We start from the raw sequence: 19,639 nt of genomic DNA, 5'->3' as shown, positions 1-19,639 counted from the left end.
TCACAAGCTCTGACCAATGATTCACTGGTCATATCTGGTGTATACAGGGGCTTGTGAACCTTGATTTCTGAGAAAAGTGATGAAAATAAAGAGTAAGGAACAGTATGGGCTGAGAGAGGGCAAAGATTTTAAGATGAGGGGTCAAAAATCCTGAGGCCCTGGGTCTTCCCTCTATGTAAAGCTGAGCAAGTCACTAAACCTCTGAGAGTCCTCGGTTTCTTCATTTATAAAATGAGGAGATTGGACTTGACCTCAAAGGTCCTCTCCAGTTCTACTCTGCTTACTTTTGAAATATATTTCAATATAAATAAATGCAAACATAGAACAAATTTCAATATTAAAATAGATTTCATTTAAATTTCAACATTTAAATTATATTCAAAGATGGTTAATTTTATAAATGTTGTTCTATGTCATTTCTATAAAATGAATCTCCTGATTCCACTTAATGTCAAATGACTTTCACTATGTATGAGATAAATACACAATCCTTACTCTTATTAAATAATTCCAGTAGCATTGATATACTTAGTATTACCAACTACCGAGCAATATTAGTTTCTATCATTAATTCTAATTAAATCATCCTTTCTCTTTATACTTCAGTCAATTTTCAGTAGTCAACTATCACCCACCTATGCACAGCAGCCAAGTTTTAAAGCCCAACTCAGTTTCCACCCCACATCCCCATCCCTCATCTCCTCCTGCAAGCATTGGGACTCTTTCATTCTGCTGTGAGAATGAAAGTATATATTCAGGGGTCACAGAATAAAATAATAAAGGCAAATTAAGTTACCCCAGATCATATAATACACATGCAAAGAACATTTATGTTAGCCATTATTCATGATTAGTCATTCCACCTGGTTTACTCAATCAATCAAAAGGTGCCCAGATAATTTGGGGTAAACTATATTCACCCCAAATCATGAGCATCTACAGTGTGACAACCCTGTGTTAAAGCGTGGGTAGGATGCGATGAATGAAACACAATTCCTGCCCTCAAGGAACTTATTTTTTAGGAGGGGAGAAGAGATTTACTCAAATACAGCATGAAGTTGAGGGAGCTAAACGTTTATAAGAGCTACAAGGAAAATGGGCTATGAGAGAAAGGACTTCTATCTCCAACTGGGCTGGGATGAGGGAAGCCTCATGGAAAAGGAAGCATTAAGCTAAGGTATGAAGGAGAACATATATGAATGGGAGGCAGCATGACATATGTGACCTCAGAGGCAATCAGGCTTCATAGACTGTCCTAGACCCAGCCCAAGGCCAGAGCCTCACATACCACCTCTTTGCTTCCGGGGCTCAGCTCAGCAGCTGGGCCTCTGATACCATCAAGCTCTCATCTCCAAGACCCAACCCATCCCCTGATATCAGACTCTAGGATCAGAGCCCCAGACACCCCACCTGCTGTGGTCCTCCAGGACCACAGATTCCAACAAATGGTTCCTCAAGGTCTCAGCCCAGGATCACACACTCAAGATACCAGACCTTCTGTTTCCATCTTTTTGTCAACAAAAGGAGCCAGTCAGACCAAGCCTGCTATCTCTGCTTTCCTGACAACTGATAGAAATCTGAGGTCCCCTCCGCCATTCATAAGACTCTTAACAGTTTGAACGCTGGTAAAAGATGCTACATCGGGGCAGCTAGCTGGCACAGTGAGTAAAGCACTGGCCCTGGATTCAGGAGGACCTAAGTGCAAATCCGGCCCCAGACACTTGACACTTACTAGCTGTGTGACCCTGGCCAAGTCACTTAACCCTCATTTCCCCACCAAAAACAAAAAGATGCTACATCACCAGCTTTTGGCTAGCAGAAATCACCCCATTTCCAGAGGCCGCTTTCTCTCATTCCCATTCCCCCACTACTCCCCCATCCAATCCAATGCTCCTTAACCCTTTTCTACTGTGTCTCTCTGAACTCCTGCTTCAGGTCTATCTTGAACAAATCTCCCTTCTTCTTAGATCTCTCTCTCCCGATTCTTGTCTTCTTTCAGCACTCATTGAGATCTGGCTCCCCAGGGACAATTGTACTCCTGGGCATACTTCAGATCCTGGATGCATCTTCTCCTGGGTCCCCTGACACACTTGTCCTGGAGGAGGAGTGAGCATTCTCCTTGTTTCCTGTGACAACGTCCACACACTCCCTGAGGCACCTTCACTACACAGTCCATATGGATCCAGCTGACAATTATCTACCAGCCCTCGTGTGTCCTTCTCATTCTTTTCTCAAGGATATCAGCACCTAGAGCTTAGTCTGTCCGCTCTGCCCCAATTCATGCCTAAATTCCAAGTGATTTCGACATCCATGTTGGGGTTTCCTCAAGCATCCCGACTTCCCTGTTCCTGCCGTGACCTATTCCTTCACTTTACCTCAGCCACACATAGGTATGATTACACCCTTAATCTCACCGTCACCCCAAATGTTCCATTTCTATAATGAAGAAATACCTGGAATTCCTCTATTCAGCCATAACCTCCTATCACTGCATCTCTCTACACCTCACTACTTCTAAAACCATTCCTTGTCCTCACTGTGACCTGAAGTCCCTCTGCCCCTCAATGCTACCCCAGACCACCATGCCTTCTCTGGCTTCTCTTCCCTCCCTTTCCCAATTTTCACCTAAGAGTTAACTTGTTCACCATTACACTGTTTTCTGGGTGGTACAGCATATAGAGAGCGGGTCCTGGGGCCAGGGAGACCTGAGTTTAAGTATGGCTTCAGACACTTCCTAGCGGTGTGACTCTGGGCAAGCCACTTAAGCTCTCTTTGCCTTAATCCACTGGAGAAGGAAATGTACCTACTATGTGCTGGGCACTGTGCTAAGTGCTTTACAAATATCATCTCATTCTTTCCTCACAACAATACTGGGAGTTAGGTGCTATCATTGTCCTCATTTTGCACATGAGGAACCTGAAGCAAAGAGACTTGTCTGGGGGCTTTGATTCAAGCACTCATGTAACTTACAGTCATTACAGAGGAGAAGAGTGCCTCCTCCCATCATATACTGGGGAAGATACTTGTTCAGTCCAGACCACCAAGAACTCCCTAATTTCTGAATTTCTCAGCTTCTGTAACAAGGCTTTAAGCATGAATTAATTACAAATCAGTTAAATATTTAATTTATTTCCAAATGACAGTTACTGGCCTTTTCCATAACATAATTCAGGCATCAGCATTTTAGGCAATAGAAAGTCAGCACGTAAAATAACCTATCAGCAAAAATTTATCAAGAGAATTGCAGAAACAAAGAACAATTTTTAAAAAATCTACTAAATAACAAAAGTATCCAGAATAAAAACGGAACGGTCTTTAAAGACTCAATAGAAAAAAAAAATAGAGGCAAGGACACTGCACTATAGATATTCATGAATAATCACAGTAAGAAGGGCTAGTATAAATGGTGGCAAAGAATTGAGTAAAACGCCACCTGATACCTTACTTGGGACAGTATCTACTCAGTGGGAGATGCCAAGTATGAAAAAAAAGGAACCAGAATGAGAGAAATATGTTGTTCGAGATAAGGAATGTTGACCTCAAAGCCAAACCATCCCAACAGTATTTTCTCAGAGGCCTGGGAGGTAACCTAGATTCTTTTTTCTTTTGTACTTTAAGAGGAAGGAGGAAAAAATGAAGTAGCAACAATAACAGCCTCTCAGCCTGACAGAATGGAGCTTTTTGCCCAGACTGATTAACACAACAAACTTGTCAGAGCTATTGGTCAGAACAGGATTTTCTGGTCTTCTTGAAATCTGAGTGCTTGATCTGAATGTAAGATGATGCCAATCAATCAACAAGCATTTATTAAGTGCCTACTGTGTGCAAGGACTAGGGATAAAAAGTCAAAAGTGAGACGAGACAGTCCTAGAAGGAAAGTCAGATGTGTTCTGTGGATACTCCTTAAAACAGTCCATTTAAAAAAGTGATAGGTTAAGTAAAGTGATGTTTTTAAGGGAAAATACAGCTAAGAAACATTACTTAACCTCTCTGTGACTCAGTTTCTTTATCTGTAAAATAAGAAAGTTGGATTCAGTGGCCTCTAGGCACTCTTGCTGCTTTAAATCTATCATCCATCTCCCTGGAAGGATAGACAAAGACAGAGCCAGATCAGTAGACTGGAAAGAGCAGATTGTTAAATTTTCAGTGTGAGCATTTACACCTCAGAAATTGGCAAAGGCTATAAATCAAGGCTTGGTTTAACATTCTGTTGATTTCTAGACTTGAGAAAGTGATGGAGAAAATATTAATAGTGCAGATTATACTTTTGCAGAGAGGCAGTTGTTAAATATTTACCAGCATACCATTGGAAGGGGAGTATCTGATAACAAAATTAAAAGATTAATAATAGAAGGCATAAAAATGAATGGCATCTAGAATAAAGTAAATGTAAGTTATGGGATGGCAGCTAGGTGGTTTGATGGAGAGAGTGCTGGGCTTAGAGTCAGGAAGACTTGAGTTAAAATCCACCCCCAGACACTTACCAGCTATGTGACTCTGAGTAAGTCATTTAACCCTGTTTGCCTCAGTTTTCTCATCTGTAAAATGAGCTGGAGAAGGAAATGGAAAACTACTCCAGTATCTTTGTCAAGAAAACCCCAAATGGGGTCATGAAGAGTCAGACACAACTGAAAAATGACTGAACAACAAGAAGTTATGAGATGGATCAGTTTTTAAATTACGTTTAGAAAAGAGTATGGTAATATGCATGAATTAGGGCACAGAGATAGAAGGTTTCAGGGAAGAAGCTTTGGTTCATTCATCCCCTCCATCACTAACTGGTAATGATTTATTTGACCCTTTAAGGGAATTAGTTAGCTTTTCTTTTTAACATGCTATTAATATGAGCTGTTGAAATACCACATACAATTTCTCTGGGTTAATGATTGAAAAATTTTCATTTGTGAAATAAGCTGATAAAATTGTACTCAGTTTTAAATTTCAGAATTTGAATTGTGGGACCAGAGGTTTGGAGACCTTAGGGATCATCTCATTCAACCTTCTTATCTTACAAATTAAGGTCCAGCAAGTTTAAATGACTCATCCAAGTTCACACAAGTAGGTCAACAATGATTTGAACCCAAGTCATCTGATTGTAAGTCTAGTATTTTTTTCATATTTTTAATTAATGGCTTAAATTTAAAACAGACTTTGAATTTCATCCGATTTAAAATACATTTTACTGATGGAGAGTGATATTTCAGGACGCAAAGTCAGGAAACCAAACACTGACCAGTTTTCAACTGAAGAAGAACAATTAGCAAATCCTTTGTTTTAAATAAGAATTCTCATTTTCATTAAATCATATAAATCATCTCTCCAGTGGTGTGGAGAATGATCTAGAAACCCTCAAACTGTGGAGTAATAACACTTGCTTCCTGGAGGCCTCTTTTGGGTTTGCTACTGAGCAGTTGCTTTGAATAAATTAAAGGAAGAAGGGGAAAGTGAAGGAGAAATGTAGGGTCAGTCTTTACTTTTTTCAACCAGTCAATATACATTTATTAATGAGAACCTATTATGTACCAGGCACTGTGCTAAGCCCTGGGCATATAAAAAGATTTTTTTTTCAGGGCAATGAGGGTTAAGTGACTTGCCCAGGGTCACACAGTTAGTAAGTGTCAAGTGTATGAGGCCAGATTTGGACTTAGGTCTTCCTGAATCCAGGGCCGGTGCTTTATCTACTGTGCCACCTAGGTGCTTCCCAAAAAGATATTAAAAGAGTATTTTACAAAGAACTCATACAAGACAAGTGCTCACACAGAGGTCAGAAAAAGTGATAGGGGGACACTCTCAAGGTCTCAAAAGAACTTTGGAATTGACTACATGACAAGGGAGGCACTGGCATGACCACACCAAAGCAAAACAGAACTGAAGTAACTCAAAAGAAACGTGAGATGCTCAAATTGAGAGAAATCTCCACTCCAAATGTTCATGTGGACTATGTGTGTCCGATCTGTGGCAGAGCCTTCCCAGCTCATATTGGTCTGATCAGCCACAGTCCAATATGTTGTACTTTGACTCCAACATGGTGATGTCATTTTGATTGTCTTTGAGAAGGAAGGACAACCATGGTTACCAGTGCACACCTTGTCTCCCCTGCTGGAATAAAAGTTTCTTGACAGTGGGACTATTATGTTTCATTTTTGTTTCCTAAGGCTCAGAAAAGTGCATCTAGCAGAGATTTAATAGCTGTTTGCTGAACGGATTTAAAATGAAGCACCTATTTTCAAAAAACTCTAAGATAAACAAATGATTCTGGATATCTCTGCTTATTATAGGAATTTTTAACAATAGAAAAACAAGATTATATCAGCTCCACAGTAAACAAATTTAAGAGACCAGGAATATCTCAAGTGTTCCTCAAAAGCCCTTCTAAAGGCTAAAGCAAAGAAACAACCTATAGTGGAAAAAAGCACTGAACCTCAGAGACTCAAGACCTGAGTTCTAACCCCACCTCTGCTGGTCACAGGGTGACCTTAGGTAAGTCACCTTCCCTTTGAGAGCCTGCTTCCTCATCTGTAAAATGACTGGATAACTGAGGGCTCCCTTCCAAGCCCAACATTCTAAGACCTCTAGGGCAATATTCTGTTTATTCAGTCAGGCAATAAGGAGCCAATAATAAGCAGTCAATAAGCAGGAAGTGCTTACCATGTGCCAGGCATTGTGCTAACACCCTCCTACCCCATAGGGAATACAAAGAAAGGCAAAAGACAGCCTCTGCCCTCAATGGAAGAAACAACATACAAACAATGATGAACAAGCCACGTACAGCATTGTAATGATTGGAGTGACGCCACCTGCTGGAGAGTTACTGTGGGAAAGCTCCGCCATGAGGAGAAGGCGTCTGAGGGTAAGCCATGCAGCTTTTCCTTGGCATCAGGAAGTGACATTTGCTCATGGGTACTATCTATCAAAGCTATTAGCTTGGAGCTGTGTGTGCATGTGGACGGGATGTTCCCAGTTTCACAGGAGGTTTATGGGACGAAGAAGGAAGTGTTGGTTCTTTTGGTTTCTGACCTTGCCATGGCAGGTTGGATGCTGGGGTTTCTTAGAAATAGTTAGATTTTCACCTTTCTCTCTGATCATTAGATCCTAATGCTCTTTAATAAATACTTAAATACTCTTATTAAAGATTCTAATTTATTGGTGACCACTCATTAGATATTTTAGACAGTGTAGCTAGAATTTTAGCCCCTTACAGCATAAATAGGAAGTCTTCAACAAGGGAAGGCACTAGAATGAAGAGGAATTGGGAAAGGCTTCCTATAGAAGGTGGGATTTTAGCTTGGACTTAAAGAAGCTGGGAGAAGTCAGTAGGCAGAGAGAAGGACACTTCCAGGCATGGGGGACAGCTGGTGAATGTGTCAAGAACTGAGAGCTGGAGTATAGAACAGCCAGGAGGCCAGTGTCACTGGATCGAAGAGTATGTGGTAAAAAGTAAGGTATAGCAAGACTGGAAAGGGAAGAAGGGGCTAAATTATGTATTTGATCCTAGAAGTAATAGAGAACCACTGAAGTTTATTGAGAAGGAGGAGGTGACATGGTTGGACTTGTACTTTACAAAAATCACCTTGGTGGGCAGATCAATCAGCAGAAGATTGTGACAGTCCAGGTGTAAGGAGACAAGGGCCTGCACCAGAGTGGTAGCAGAATCAGAGGAGAGAAGGGGGCAGGGCAGTGTATTAGAGAGCTGTTGCAAAGGTGAAATTGACAGCATATTGGATATAGGGGGCAACATATTGTATGTAGGAGGCAAGAGATACTGAGGAACTCATCAGGACATATGATACCTAGGTTGTGAACCTGGAAGACTGGGTAGATGGTTATGCCCTCAATAGTAATAAGGAGGGTGGGGGAAAAGATAATGAGTTCTGTGTTAGACATGTTGGATTTAAGATGTCTATGTGATATCCATTTCAAAATGTCTAACAGACAATTGGAGACATGAGACTAAAGGTCAGCAGAAAGGTTAGGACTGGGTAAGGAGATTTAAGAATGATCAGCATGGAGACAATTGAATCCATGGGACCTGATGGGATAACCAAGTGAAATTGTAGAGGGAGAAGAAAAGAGGGCCCAGGTCAGAGTCCTGTGGGACACACAGGGTTAGTGGGTGTGACTTGGATGAAGATGCAGCAAAAGAGACTGAAGAGAACCAGAGAGAGCCCATAAACCTAGAGAGAAGAAAGGATCAAGGAGAAGCAGGTAACTGTCGATGTTAAAGATTGCAGAGAGGTCAAGAAGGATGAATAGCAATTAAAAGCCATTGGATTTGGCAGTTAAGAGATCACTGGTAATTTTGGAGGGAGCTGGTTTGGTTGAATGATGAGGTTGGAAGCCTGGTTGGAGAGAGATTGAGACAAATAGTATATTCATTTCCTAGCAAATTTAAACTATATTTGGCTGCATTCTTATGTTATATGAACACTTTATAGTACAAGAGACAGACATGTGGTATAATGGATAAAGCACTGAGCCTAGAGTTGGGAAGAGTGGAGTTCAAGTCTGGATTTAGACTCTTTATAAGCTGTGTGATCCTGGGCAAATCACTTAACCTTTGCCTCAGTTTCCTCAATTGTAATATGGGGATAATAATAGTACTACCTCCCAGGGGAGTTGATGTGAGGATCAAGTGCAATAATATTTGTAAAGAGCTTAGCACAGGGCCTGGCACACTGTAGGCATTTAATAAATGCATGCTTCCTTTCTTCCTGCACTAGGATTAACCAAATTATATAGTTTAACCATATTTACCAATAGTATATACGCTCAGATTAACCAAACTATGTAATACATTGATGCTATCTTTGAGAAGACTTAATACATAATTTTATTCTTTTCAATTATTATAAATGTTTCTAGTTGTTATGTGTTTGACTTTATGACATACAATGTGTGAAATCAATTCAACCACAACTATTTATTTAGCATACTATTCACACAAGGCCATGTGACAGGTGTTGCTGAACACACAAAAATGAACAAAGATACATAGTCCCTGAAACCTCATAAAAGAGAAGAAAAGACACATACTTGAATAACTGTAGTTATACAAAACATTATAATACAAGATAGTATGATAAATATGCCATGTCAAAGGTGGTGTTGTGTGTCCTTCAGTCTCGAAGAGGACCACACTATTGGGGTGATGTCATGACTTGCTGTGAAGTGGATTTAAGTGAGGGGGAGCTGTGCAAGCTCACCAACCTTCCTCTCTCCTCCAGAGACATCTGGATCCAGTGGCAAGATATACATCAGGACAACTGGAGATGGCCCTGAATGTTTAAGGCAAGTGGAGTTAAGTGACTTGCCCAGAGTCACACAGCTACTAAGTGTCTGAGGTCATATTTGAACTCGGGTCCTCCCAATTTCAGGGCCAGTGCTCATCTACATTCAGGCACTACCTAGCTGCCCCCGTCAAAGGGGTAGAGGCGAAGGAAAAAGCTTATCTACTTAGAGTGTGGGGAGGGAGGTATTCAGGGAAGACTTCATGTAGAGATAGTATTAGATCTGGGACTTTAAGAGAAAGGCAGAATTTTAGAAGACAGAGATGGTGAAGCAAGAAGACTTTCTAGATCAGAGGTAGATAGGTGGCTGAGTGGATGGAGTGTCAGGCTTGAAATCAAATAGATCAGATTTCAAATCATGCTGCATATACTTACTAGCTATTAAGTGGCCCTGGGCAAGACACTTAACCTCTATTTGCCTCAGTTTCCTCATCTGTAAAATGGGGATAATAATAGCACCTACCTCCCAGGGTTGAAATGAGGATCGAATGAGATATTTACAAGGTGCTGAGCATAGCACTTGTGTAGCAAATGCTACATAAATGTTAGTTGTTGTTGTTGTTGATGATGATGATGACAATAATAATAATAATAATAATAATAACGTAGCCTTTTGGTATTATGGACCCCTTTGGCAGTCTGGTGAAGTCTCCTCAGAATCACGTTTTTAAATGCATAAAATGAAATGCATTAAGACTACAATGAAAACCAATGTTTAATGAATATAAAGACATAATTTTCTCCTCATCCAAGTTGGACCCCATGAAATCTCTTTGTAGACCCCTTGGTGGGGGAGGTCCCAGGCCTGTGCACCTCATTTTAAGAATTATTCTAAATGGAGGGAATATCACATGCAAATAAGCAGAAACAAGGAGCTGTGGAACATTGTGGGAGTAGTGAGTAGTTCAGTTAGACTGGAATAGAGAATACTACAGAGTATGTACAAGGGAGTGGTCCGAGATAAGGCTAGAGAAATAGGCTGGGCCCATATTCTGCAGGGTCTACTATGCTAGGCTAAGGAGTTTAGCCTTGATAGACTATAGAAGGCTTTTGAGCTGGGATAAGAGCTGTGCATGAGGAAGATTAATCTATCAGGGGAGTGTAGGAATGGGTTAGATGGAGAGGCCAGGAAGAAGACGAGTCCAGAAGCTACTGAAATAGGCCAGGCAAAAGTTAATGAAAGATGTACAAAAATATTTATAGCTGCTCTTTTTTGTGGTGGCAAAGAATTGGAAAATGAGGGGATGCCCATTAATTGGGGAATGGCTGAACAAGCTGTGGAATATGAATATAATGGAATACTGTTGTGCTATAAGAAATGATGAGCAGATGGATTTCAGAAAAACCTGGAAAGACTTAGATGAATTGATGCTGAATGAAATGAGCAGAACCAAGAGAACATTGTAGACAGTATCAACAACATTGTGTGATGATCAGCTGTTATAGACTTAACTCTTCTCAGCAATACAATAATCCAAGACAATGCCAAAAGACTTATGATGGAAAATGCTCTTCACATTCAGAAAAAGAACTATAGAGTCTGAATGAAAACTGAAGCATACTATTTTCACTTTTGTTGTTGCTTTTTTGTTATTGTTCTTGTTTATTCTTTCTTGCATTTGTTTCTTTTGTTCTGATTAATGTGGAAATATGTTTAACATAATTGTAATGGATAACCTATATCAAATTGCTTGTTGGCTTGGGATGGGGGAGGGAAGGGAGGGTGGGAGAAAAATTTGGAACTCAAAAATATGTTTACACGTAATTGAGAAAAATTAAAAATAAAAATAAGAAAAAAAGTTAATGAAAGAGCTTGAATGGGGGTGGTAGCTGTGGGAATGGACAGATGCAAGAGGCACTACAGATGCCAGATCTGGAGGATATAAAAAATTATTCTAAAGCTTCAAAGGCTAGGTAAATGTGTGCATATTAATGCCATTAGCAGAAATAGAAGCAGTGGGGCAGGGGGAGCACAGGGGCCCTGGGTTTGAATCCTGCATTTGTGATCTTGGACAGATAATTATACCTCTCTTTCTGAAAAGTGAGAGGACTAAATTAGATAATCCCCAAATCTATTTTGATCAAATAGGGAAATAACCCAGGGAGCTCTGGTAGAGACAACACCTATGGAAGGCTTCAGTTACAAGTCAGATGGAAAGGTCCCACAGGCCTCAAAAGCAGGGATTGTATACATTTCTATTTATATCCTCAGTATTTTTCACATAGTAAGCATTTATTCAAAATTTCATTATCCATCTAGCTAGCCTATCTATCTATCTATCTATCTATCATCTATCTATCTATCTATCTATCTATCTATCTATCTATCTATCTATCTATCTATCTATCTATCTATCTATCTATCTTATCTATTCATCCATCCATCCATTAAAAAGGCTCACAAATATAGAGCTGGAAGTGACCTCAAACATTGTCCATTCTAACTCTGTCATTTTAAAGATGACAAAACTGAGACCTATAGAGGGGAAATGACTTGTCCAAGATTACCCAGGTTGTAAGTGGCAACTCTAGAATACAGACCCAGGGCTTCTAGATTTGAACTCAGTGTTCTACAGTGAAGTGGAAAGAATACTACATAGGAGTCAGGAGATCCAGGTTTTAGTCCTGGTTTTGCTGCTAATAAGCTGCGTGATCTTGGGGATTCCATTCACCCCTCTGATCTCATTGTTCCATTCTGTAAAAGAGGGATTAGAATTTAAGGGGTAAAAAGAGTCACTGGAAAAAGGAAGTGAGACAAGGATGACATGCCTTGGGACAAGAAGGGAAGCCTATTCCCCCCTCCCCCTCCAAATTCCCACCTCCCTCAAAAAGGTGATGATCATTGAGATTGAATTGATGAAGGGCACTAAAGCTTGGTTACTGAAGTCCCCTAAAATTCCATCCCACAGTGGGGGCAGTGATTCATGGCTGCATCGATGAATCCCCTTTTCAAGATATTGTTAAGTAAACCTCCTTTTCTTAAATGTTAAGGCAGTCGATGAATATTTTCATTTCGTTTCAAGCCTGAAACTGACCTACCAGACCATTCTGAGTCAGGCCTAACCCCAAAACAAATATATTTTAAACTTTATTGATGCCTTGGAGACAGTGGTACTCAACGAATAGTTTCCTGAACCAATGAATTATACTGTTTACACTGGGAGCATGGGGTGTAATTTGACCCTCAGTAAAACCAGGTATATAAATCTGTGAGATGCTTGGCAATCGGGCTTTCCCTTGTGAATTTATACACTCTTAACTGGAACCTTTGGGGGGGCTATTTGTCTTATATTGTTAAATCAGAAGACAACCCAAAATTAACTACTCAGATGAGTGTGGGAACATATTACAGTTTTAAAATTTCAAAATACATTCATTTTTAAAACTTCAAATGCTTCAAACAATTATTCAATAGCCATTTAATAAGCTCTCACTATATGTCAAACACTGGGATAGGGGCTGGAGAATGAACAGTCTATGCTATCTAGGGCCTTATGTTCTGTTGGAGGGTGTGTGTGTGTGTGTGTGTGTGTGTGTGAGAGAGAGAGAGAGAGAGAGAGAGAGAGAGAGAGAGAGCACGAGAGAGAACGCGCTATGTGATTCCTTTCTCCTCCCTAAATAAATATATACAAAATATACATGTAATAAATACAAGGTGGTTTGTGTGGGGAGGGAATCAGGAAAGGTCTTGTGTATAGAGTGTAACTTAAGCTGGGTCTTAGACAAGACTAAGATGTAGAGGTGAGTAGGGAATGCATTCCCAGCATGGGGCACAACATGTACAAAAGCATGAAGAAAGGAAAGGGGATGCTTTGTATAAGGGACAGTAAGAAGGAAAGTTTGACTGGCTTGCTGAGAGTGTATAGGGGATTCATATATAATACGCCTGGACAAATAGGTCAGGGTTACATTCTAAAGAACTTTAAATATCAATGGAGTTTCATATTTGACTATAGAGGTAATCACTAGGCACTGGGCTTTATAGAGTAGGGACACGACATGGTAGGAAAGACCATTCTGTCAGCCTTGTGGATTGAATCAAAGTTGAGAAAACCCATAAGGAGGTTATAATAGTCCATTGAGAGGTGATGAAGGCCTAAACTGGAGTGGTGACTATGTGGGTGGAAAGAAGTGGAGAGATGCCAGAGATGTGGAGGGAGGTAGAAAGGACAAGATCTGGAAACTGATTGGATGTGTGGGGTGAGGAAGAGTCATGAACACAGGATGACTTGGAAATTGAGAACCTGGATGACTGGAAGGATGGTGGTGTTCTGGACAGAAATTAGGGTAAGTTCAATTAAATAACATGTTCTCCTCTGGACAAGACAAACAACTGGTAGAGTTCCAAAAAATCATTTAAAAGGCACTATACTTTGCCACAATAACTTTCTGGGAAACAGGATATAACAAAATGTTTTATAAGCTAAGACTTATTTAATGGAGAAAAACAAAAGAATTACTCTCACAGATCTGCTGAAGTCAAAACAATTTCTGGTACAACAGATTGTCAATAAAATACTATAAATAAATAAAATAAAATATGACTTTTCTGCTTTAAAAAAATCCACTATTTGATTATGAACTCATCTTTCTCCTACTCCTGCATCCTTATTTTGGCATTACCTAAATGCCGTCTTTCTATAGAAGGTTCTACAATTCTTCCAGCTACCTAGGCTTGAAGCTGTGCAATCATTTTGCTCTTCGTTTCCCCCCAATCCCAACATCCAGTTGACCGCCAGTTACACAGATCACCAGTCCCACACACTTTAGTTGATGATTTCATGAATTTCAGTAGCCAAGGAAATACCACCCAGCCTTCTAGGGATGAGCTTCTCTCTAAACTTAGCAAGACTGGGCTTTGGCTACGGACATAGAACCCATTGCTGGGCAGTACCTGAACTTTTTCTAGCTTGGGAGAATCTATGAGAGCTTTTGCTCTGCTCATGTAACCGTTGAGAACACAGAGTCACCTCCATACCATGACCAATCATCAGTAGGACTTTAGTGGAGGATTCAAAGAGTCATATAATGGATAAAGTTTTACTTATGAGCTCCTGTGCATTAGGACACTATGGTTGTCAGACCTTTTATACTCTACATAAAGGACTAATATACATATTATATGTAGAGGATAATATAAAGGACATAGAGAACATCAGGCCCAACCTTCATTTTACAAATGAGGAAACTTGGGCTCAAGAGAAATAAAATGACTTTGCTTATAAGTACACATGGGCACCTAAGTGGCACGGTGGATAGAGCCCCAGGCCTGGAGTCAGGAAGACTCATCTTCCTGAGTTCAAAACCAGCCTCTGACACTTCCTAGCTGTGTGACCCTGAGCAAGTCACGTAACCCTGTTTACCTCAGTTTCTTCATCTGTAAAATGAGCTAGAGAAGGAAATAGCAAAGTATTCTAGCATCGTTGCCAACCCCAAATAGGGTCACAGTCAGGCACAACTGAAACTAATGAACAACAACAGCAACAACAAGTAAGTGTCAGAGCCAGGATTTGAACCCAGGTCATTTAACTCTAATTATAAGGGGACCTAGTGGGTTTTTTGCAGGGGGAGGTGGTGGTGGTGGTGGTGAACTAACCAAACTTGTGAAAAAACACATATATATGGGTATACTCTGCCACAAGAGGTAGCATGGAATAGGACGTACAAAGCCTGAGTCAAGAAGACCTGGGTTCCAGCATTGCCTCTGTCACACAGGCAAGTCCTCCAACAACCCTTTAGTGCTCCAGGCAACTCTAAGATTATGAATGAGGAGTTCAGAAAGTGCTGACTCTATTGGTGGAGGGAGCTTCCTTATCAGGCATTCCCTCTCCCAGGTGAGTCATGGGTTCCATTCCAGGTGCACAGGAGAAGATAACTTGGACTTATAGACCCAGTGACAATGTAGTTATAGCAGATTTGGAATCAAAAAGTGAACAAACGCTAACAATTTGTAATGTCCCTTAAAGCAGTAACTTTTGAAAACCTATACTATGGTTACAACTTCTTAACACAGTGCTTGGCAGAGAATCAATGTTTTCTCATTGATATTCAGATACAACACTGAAAAGGACTTTTAAGAAAAGATCACAAGGTAAAATTTTATAAATGATTGATGCATGGAATTCAATGAAATAGCTGTATTATTATTATTATTACTACTACTACTACTACTATTATTTTTGCAGGACAATGAGGGTTAAGTGACTTGCTCAGGGTCACACAGCTAGTAAGTGTCAACTGTCTGAAGCTGGATTTGAACTCAGGTCCTCCTGAATCCAGGGCCAGTGCTTTATCCACTGAGCCACCTAGCTGCACCTATATTATTCTAAATAGTCATTTTTTGGCCTTCTCAATATTATTTTATTTTATTAACTATAACTTTTTACTGTGGAAAATGACATATAGTTAGTAGGTTGTATAGGATAAGCAAAGTAGGGCCCAAGCAACATAGTGGGTAACTTGGACTCAGGAAGTCCTGGGTTCTGGTCCTGCTTTTGACATATACTTGCTGGATGACAAGGAGTACACTATTTAACCTTTCCACCCTACAGATAACTCTCCAAGACTATATATTACAGGCAAGTAGTTCTGCAAGGGATAGCTAGAGGACTCGGTGGATAGAGCACAGGGCCTGTAGTCAGAAAGACCTAAGTTGTGGTTCATCTTTGTTTTCAAAGAGGACCAATAACATCAGGGGGTGATGTCTTGACTTGCATGTGAATTGGATTTAAGTAAGGCAGAGGTACACAAAGTTATCAGCCTTGTTCTCTCTTCCAGTCATTGAAGTCCAGCAACAAGACAAAAGTCAAGATGACTGCCAATGGCCTGGGATCAGCGGACTACCTTGGCATCTCAGATATCTAACCAAGCATTAAGTGCTCCACAAGGCCTGCCTCAGCCAACTTCATGGCCCTTGGGACAAATTATTCTCATCCGCCCATTCTTCCAGAGGTCGACGTCACCCTAACTCACCAACAGGTTTGAGGCCTGTTGGTTACCCATCTGCTGAGATGGGGTTTTACCTGGGTGTGGTTGCTGGGCATGCTATGGCTTCTTGGAGACACAGGTGAGAGTTGAGGGAAGGTGGACACAAAAGTTGAATGAGCAGTCTTGAAAAGGGCTGGGCAAGCCCTCACACCAGAGGTGCTAGTCCTCCCTGAACACCCTATATACCCTGGCACATCATAGATGGTACATAAATGTTAATTTCCTTCCCTCTCTTTGCTGCAGTGAGGACTCAGCTGAAATTAACTGAATTCAAATCAGGCCTCAGACATTTGCTAGCTGTGTGGCCCTGGGAAAGTCACTTAGCCTCTATATGCTTTAATCTACTAGAGAAGGAAATGGCAAACCACTCCAGTATCTTTGCCAAGAAAACCCTATGGTCAGTAAAGTTCATGGGGCCACAAAGAGTTGGATACTATTGAAAGACGACAAGTTGTCCTTCATCAGAGGAGACAGATTTTACACAGAGAGTTCCCTATAATATAAAATCAGAGGGCCAAACCAAAAAAAAGAAAAAAAAAGAAAAATTCCAGAAATCATTGTTTGGTCAAAATATGCTCTTCAACTATGTGAGCCTATTCAACTACAAAAGATATTTATGCCTATTAAATGCCACAAACTACATAACTCAATAGAGGGTTTACTAACAAGTTGGAAAGTGTTGCTACATTCATACTAATTCCTACTCCCATCTTGTCAGAGCATTTACTCCATCAATCTGGAGACAGAAAAACTTAATTTTTTCTTTAGGGATGCATGATTTTGCAAAGGGGGAAAACAGTTTCTCCCCTATATCAGTATGCCAAGCAAAACACTCCCTCCCATCCATCGCCATGCCTCCAGCCTTATAATGAGAAGATTCACCATTACAAATTCAATTGCTGTGTCTCCAAGCAAAATTTTAGGAATGACCATTTCCTTTTTGTTTACTACAAAATAAACAGCACTCTGTTGGCAAGAAGGGCCCCACTGCAATGCAGGGGTTGACTAAGCAGTAGAATTGGAGAAAACTCCATAAACCTACTGCTATGTATTTCTGTACACTGTTTCATTGGTATTGATAGGAAATCAGTATAAAGAGGCAGCATGGTAGGATATAGATAGTTCTGGATTGAGCAAATGATTGGTCCTCAGATTACCAAAACAAGGGACCCAGATTCCAATCCTTGAACAAGCCACTCTCTGGGCCTTAGTTTCCTCATGTGAAAAATGAGGTAGTGGGACTAGGTGGTCTCTAAATCTCATGACTCCATAATTTGGTGACTAAAGGAATGACTTGCTGGGCAGAGATTTGGTCTGTAGGTCTCTTTTTATTCCCTGAAGACCTGTGTGACCCTAGGCAAGTCACTCAAATACTCTGTGGCTCAGTTCCCATACCTGTCAAATGGGGATAAGCATACAATATATCTTACAATATTTCTGGTAATCTTACTTAACTAGAGTGGAAACACTGAGCTTTGGGAAGACTAGGACCTATCAAAACTTAATGTGGTACTCTTTCTACTGGAGTATCGAGGAGTATATGGCAACTGAGTATAGATGTCACAACAAAAGATTTCCTTTGAGGGATACCACACCCTGTCTATGCAATACTAGGTACATCATGATCAAAGAATGTTAGAGCTAAGAATAGGCCTCAGAGCTTATCGCATTTCACAGAAGAGGAAACTGAGGCAGAGAGAGGTGAAATGATGGCCAAGGTCACCCAGATGATCAGCAGCAAAGGCAAGACACAAACTGTGCATCTGAGGACAAACCCTGGGGTCTTTTCACTGTGCTCTCCCCTCTATGAAATTTTATGCTCATTTGTCCAAATTATGGTATTTAAAGTAAAGACAAATTCGATTTAACATAACAATAAAGTTCAAGGTAAATTCTACAGGACCACTATGTATTTCTTTCTTTCAGAATTTTGCTTAGGTCATACAGATGCCCTGCTGGGTAATCCTACCCCTTCTGTCTCGATCATCATCTGCATTCCCAACTGAAGAGCTAGCTTCACTAGTTAGAGGGGAGGAGGGGAGAAGGGGGAGAGGGGGAGAGGGGAGGAGGGGAGAGACCCTATTTAAACTTCCAAATCACCCACAGAGCAACCTTTCTACAGCTCAGTAGAAAGTCACATCTCTCAAGCAGTCAGGGAAGGCAGAGGCGAAGGGGGAAAGGCTGCCAGGGCCAAGTGACTCTAATTTGGAGATGGCATAGCAGGGAAAAAGGAAGCAGCCCCAAAGCCGTACTCACTTTCTGCAGGAAGCCTGAGCCACGCTGAATGTCAGCTCCCTGTATTTCAGAGAGCTTTATTTTCCGGACGTTTTCATTTTTTGCTTTCAGAGGAGCCTAGTCGTGGTTTCCGTTTTGACAGAGTCACTGCCCAACCCTTCTCCCTTTGATAGGACACAGCTGGTCCCGAGGGTACCTTACGTATGTGGTTCCGCCCTGCTGCCTCTAAGTGGCCCCACCTCCTTTTACCACGGAGTCCCACACACAAGTTTCTTTCTGGGAAGAGGAGTGCATGGATAGACTTGACTGATTTGTCATAAGAGTTGCTATAAATACTCAGTTACAAATTTTTATATTGTCATGCCTGTGGAAACATATCACCTAATGCAGATAATCTGGCTGCTTAGAGCAAAAGTAGGACATGCAGAGATGCCCTGGGAGGTTGGGAGTGGGCAGTGACTGATCCAAAGCAGCTCCGATTATATACAAGAAACCACAAGTAAACCCACAAGGTCCAGAGTAGGATGCAAATCTCACGGGCTGCAGGTTGCCTGTTGTTACATCTTTTTTAGGGGGCCGGAGGGGTAGGGAGAATGGGCACAGAAGAGCCATCTAGTCACATTTCCCCAGGCCCTATTAGGGATTACTCTGCCTTTACTCCACACCCTCCCTATTCCCTTCCTCCATGATCTACCTATGGTGGGGATAGGTATTTACAGACTCATTCATAAATAATGAACAATTAATCACTGGGAATTTTTTATTTTTTGTCAGAAGCTAGTCTGACTCTCCAATTCAATTTGGGGAAGGCAAAGGGAAGGAGGGGACAGGATAGTGAAGGATAATTTCTGTAGTCATACATTGTAGCTATTTGACAGAGAAAGAAACTGAGGGCTAGAGAGGTTAAGATTACACAGAGCTGGGGCAGCTAGGTGACGCAGTGGAGAGAGCACTGGCCCTGGATTCAGGAGGACCTGAGTTCAAATCCAGCCTCAGACACTTGACACTTACTAGCTGTGTGACCCTGGGCAAGTCACTTAACCCTCACTGCACTGCAAAAAAAAAGATTACGCAGAGCTATACAGCGCTAGAATCTGAACCCAGGTCCTGTGACTCCAAGCTCCATACTC

At 41.0% G+C, this 19,639-nt stretch overlaps 1 protein-coding gene across 4 annotated transcripts in view; it reads right to left on the bottom strand.

The window, feature by feature from the left end:
* Positions 1-19,639, bottom strand: part of CAST (calpastatin) — a 139,399-nt gene that overhangs the window by 84,145 nt on the left and 35,615 nt on the right. The window contains exon 1 of one of the 4 annotated variants that reach the window (XM_043988192.1): positions 18,531-18,679. The exons of the other annotated variants lie outside the window; for them this stretch is intronic. The gene's annotated coding sequence lies outside the window, so the exon portion shown is untranslated. Of the gene's footprint in view, positions 1-18,530; positions 18,680-19,639 lie in introns of those variants that run through there. 4 annotated transcript variants of the gene reach the window in all.

Source organism: Dromiciops gliroides, chromosome 1, assembly GCF_019393635.1.
Source record: "Dromiciops gliroides isolate mDroGli1 chromosome 1, mDroGli1.pri, whole genome shotgun sequence".
Classification (NCBI taxonomy): Eukaryota; Metazoa; Chordata; class Mammalia; order Microbiotheria; family Microbiotheriidae; genus Dromiciops; species Dromiciops gliroides.
The sequence above is the reverse complement of the archived record's forward strand: the minus strand, read 5'-3'. Positions and strand labels throughout refer to the sequence as shown.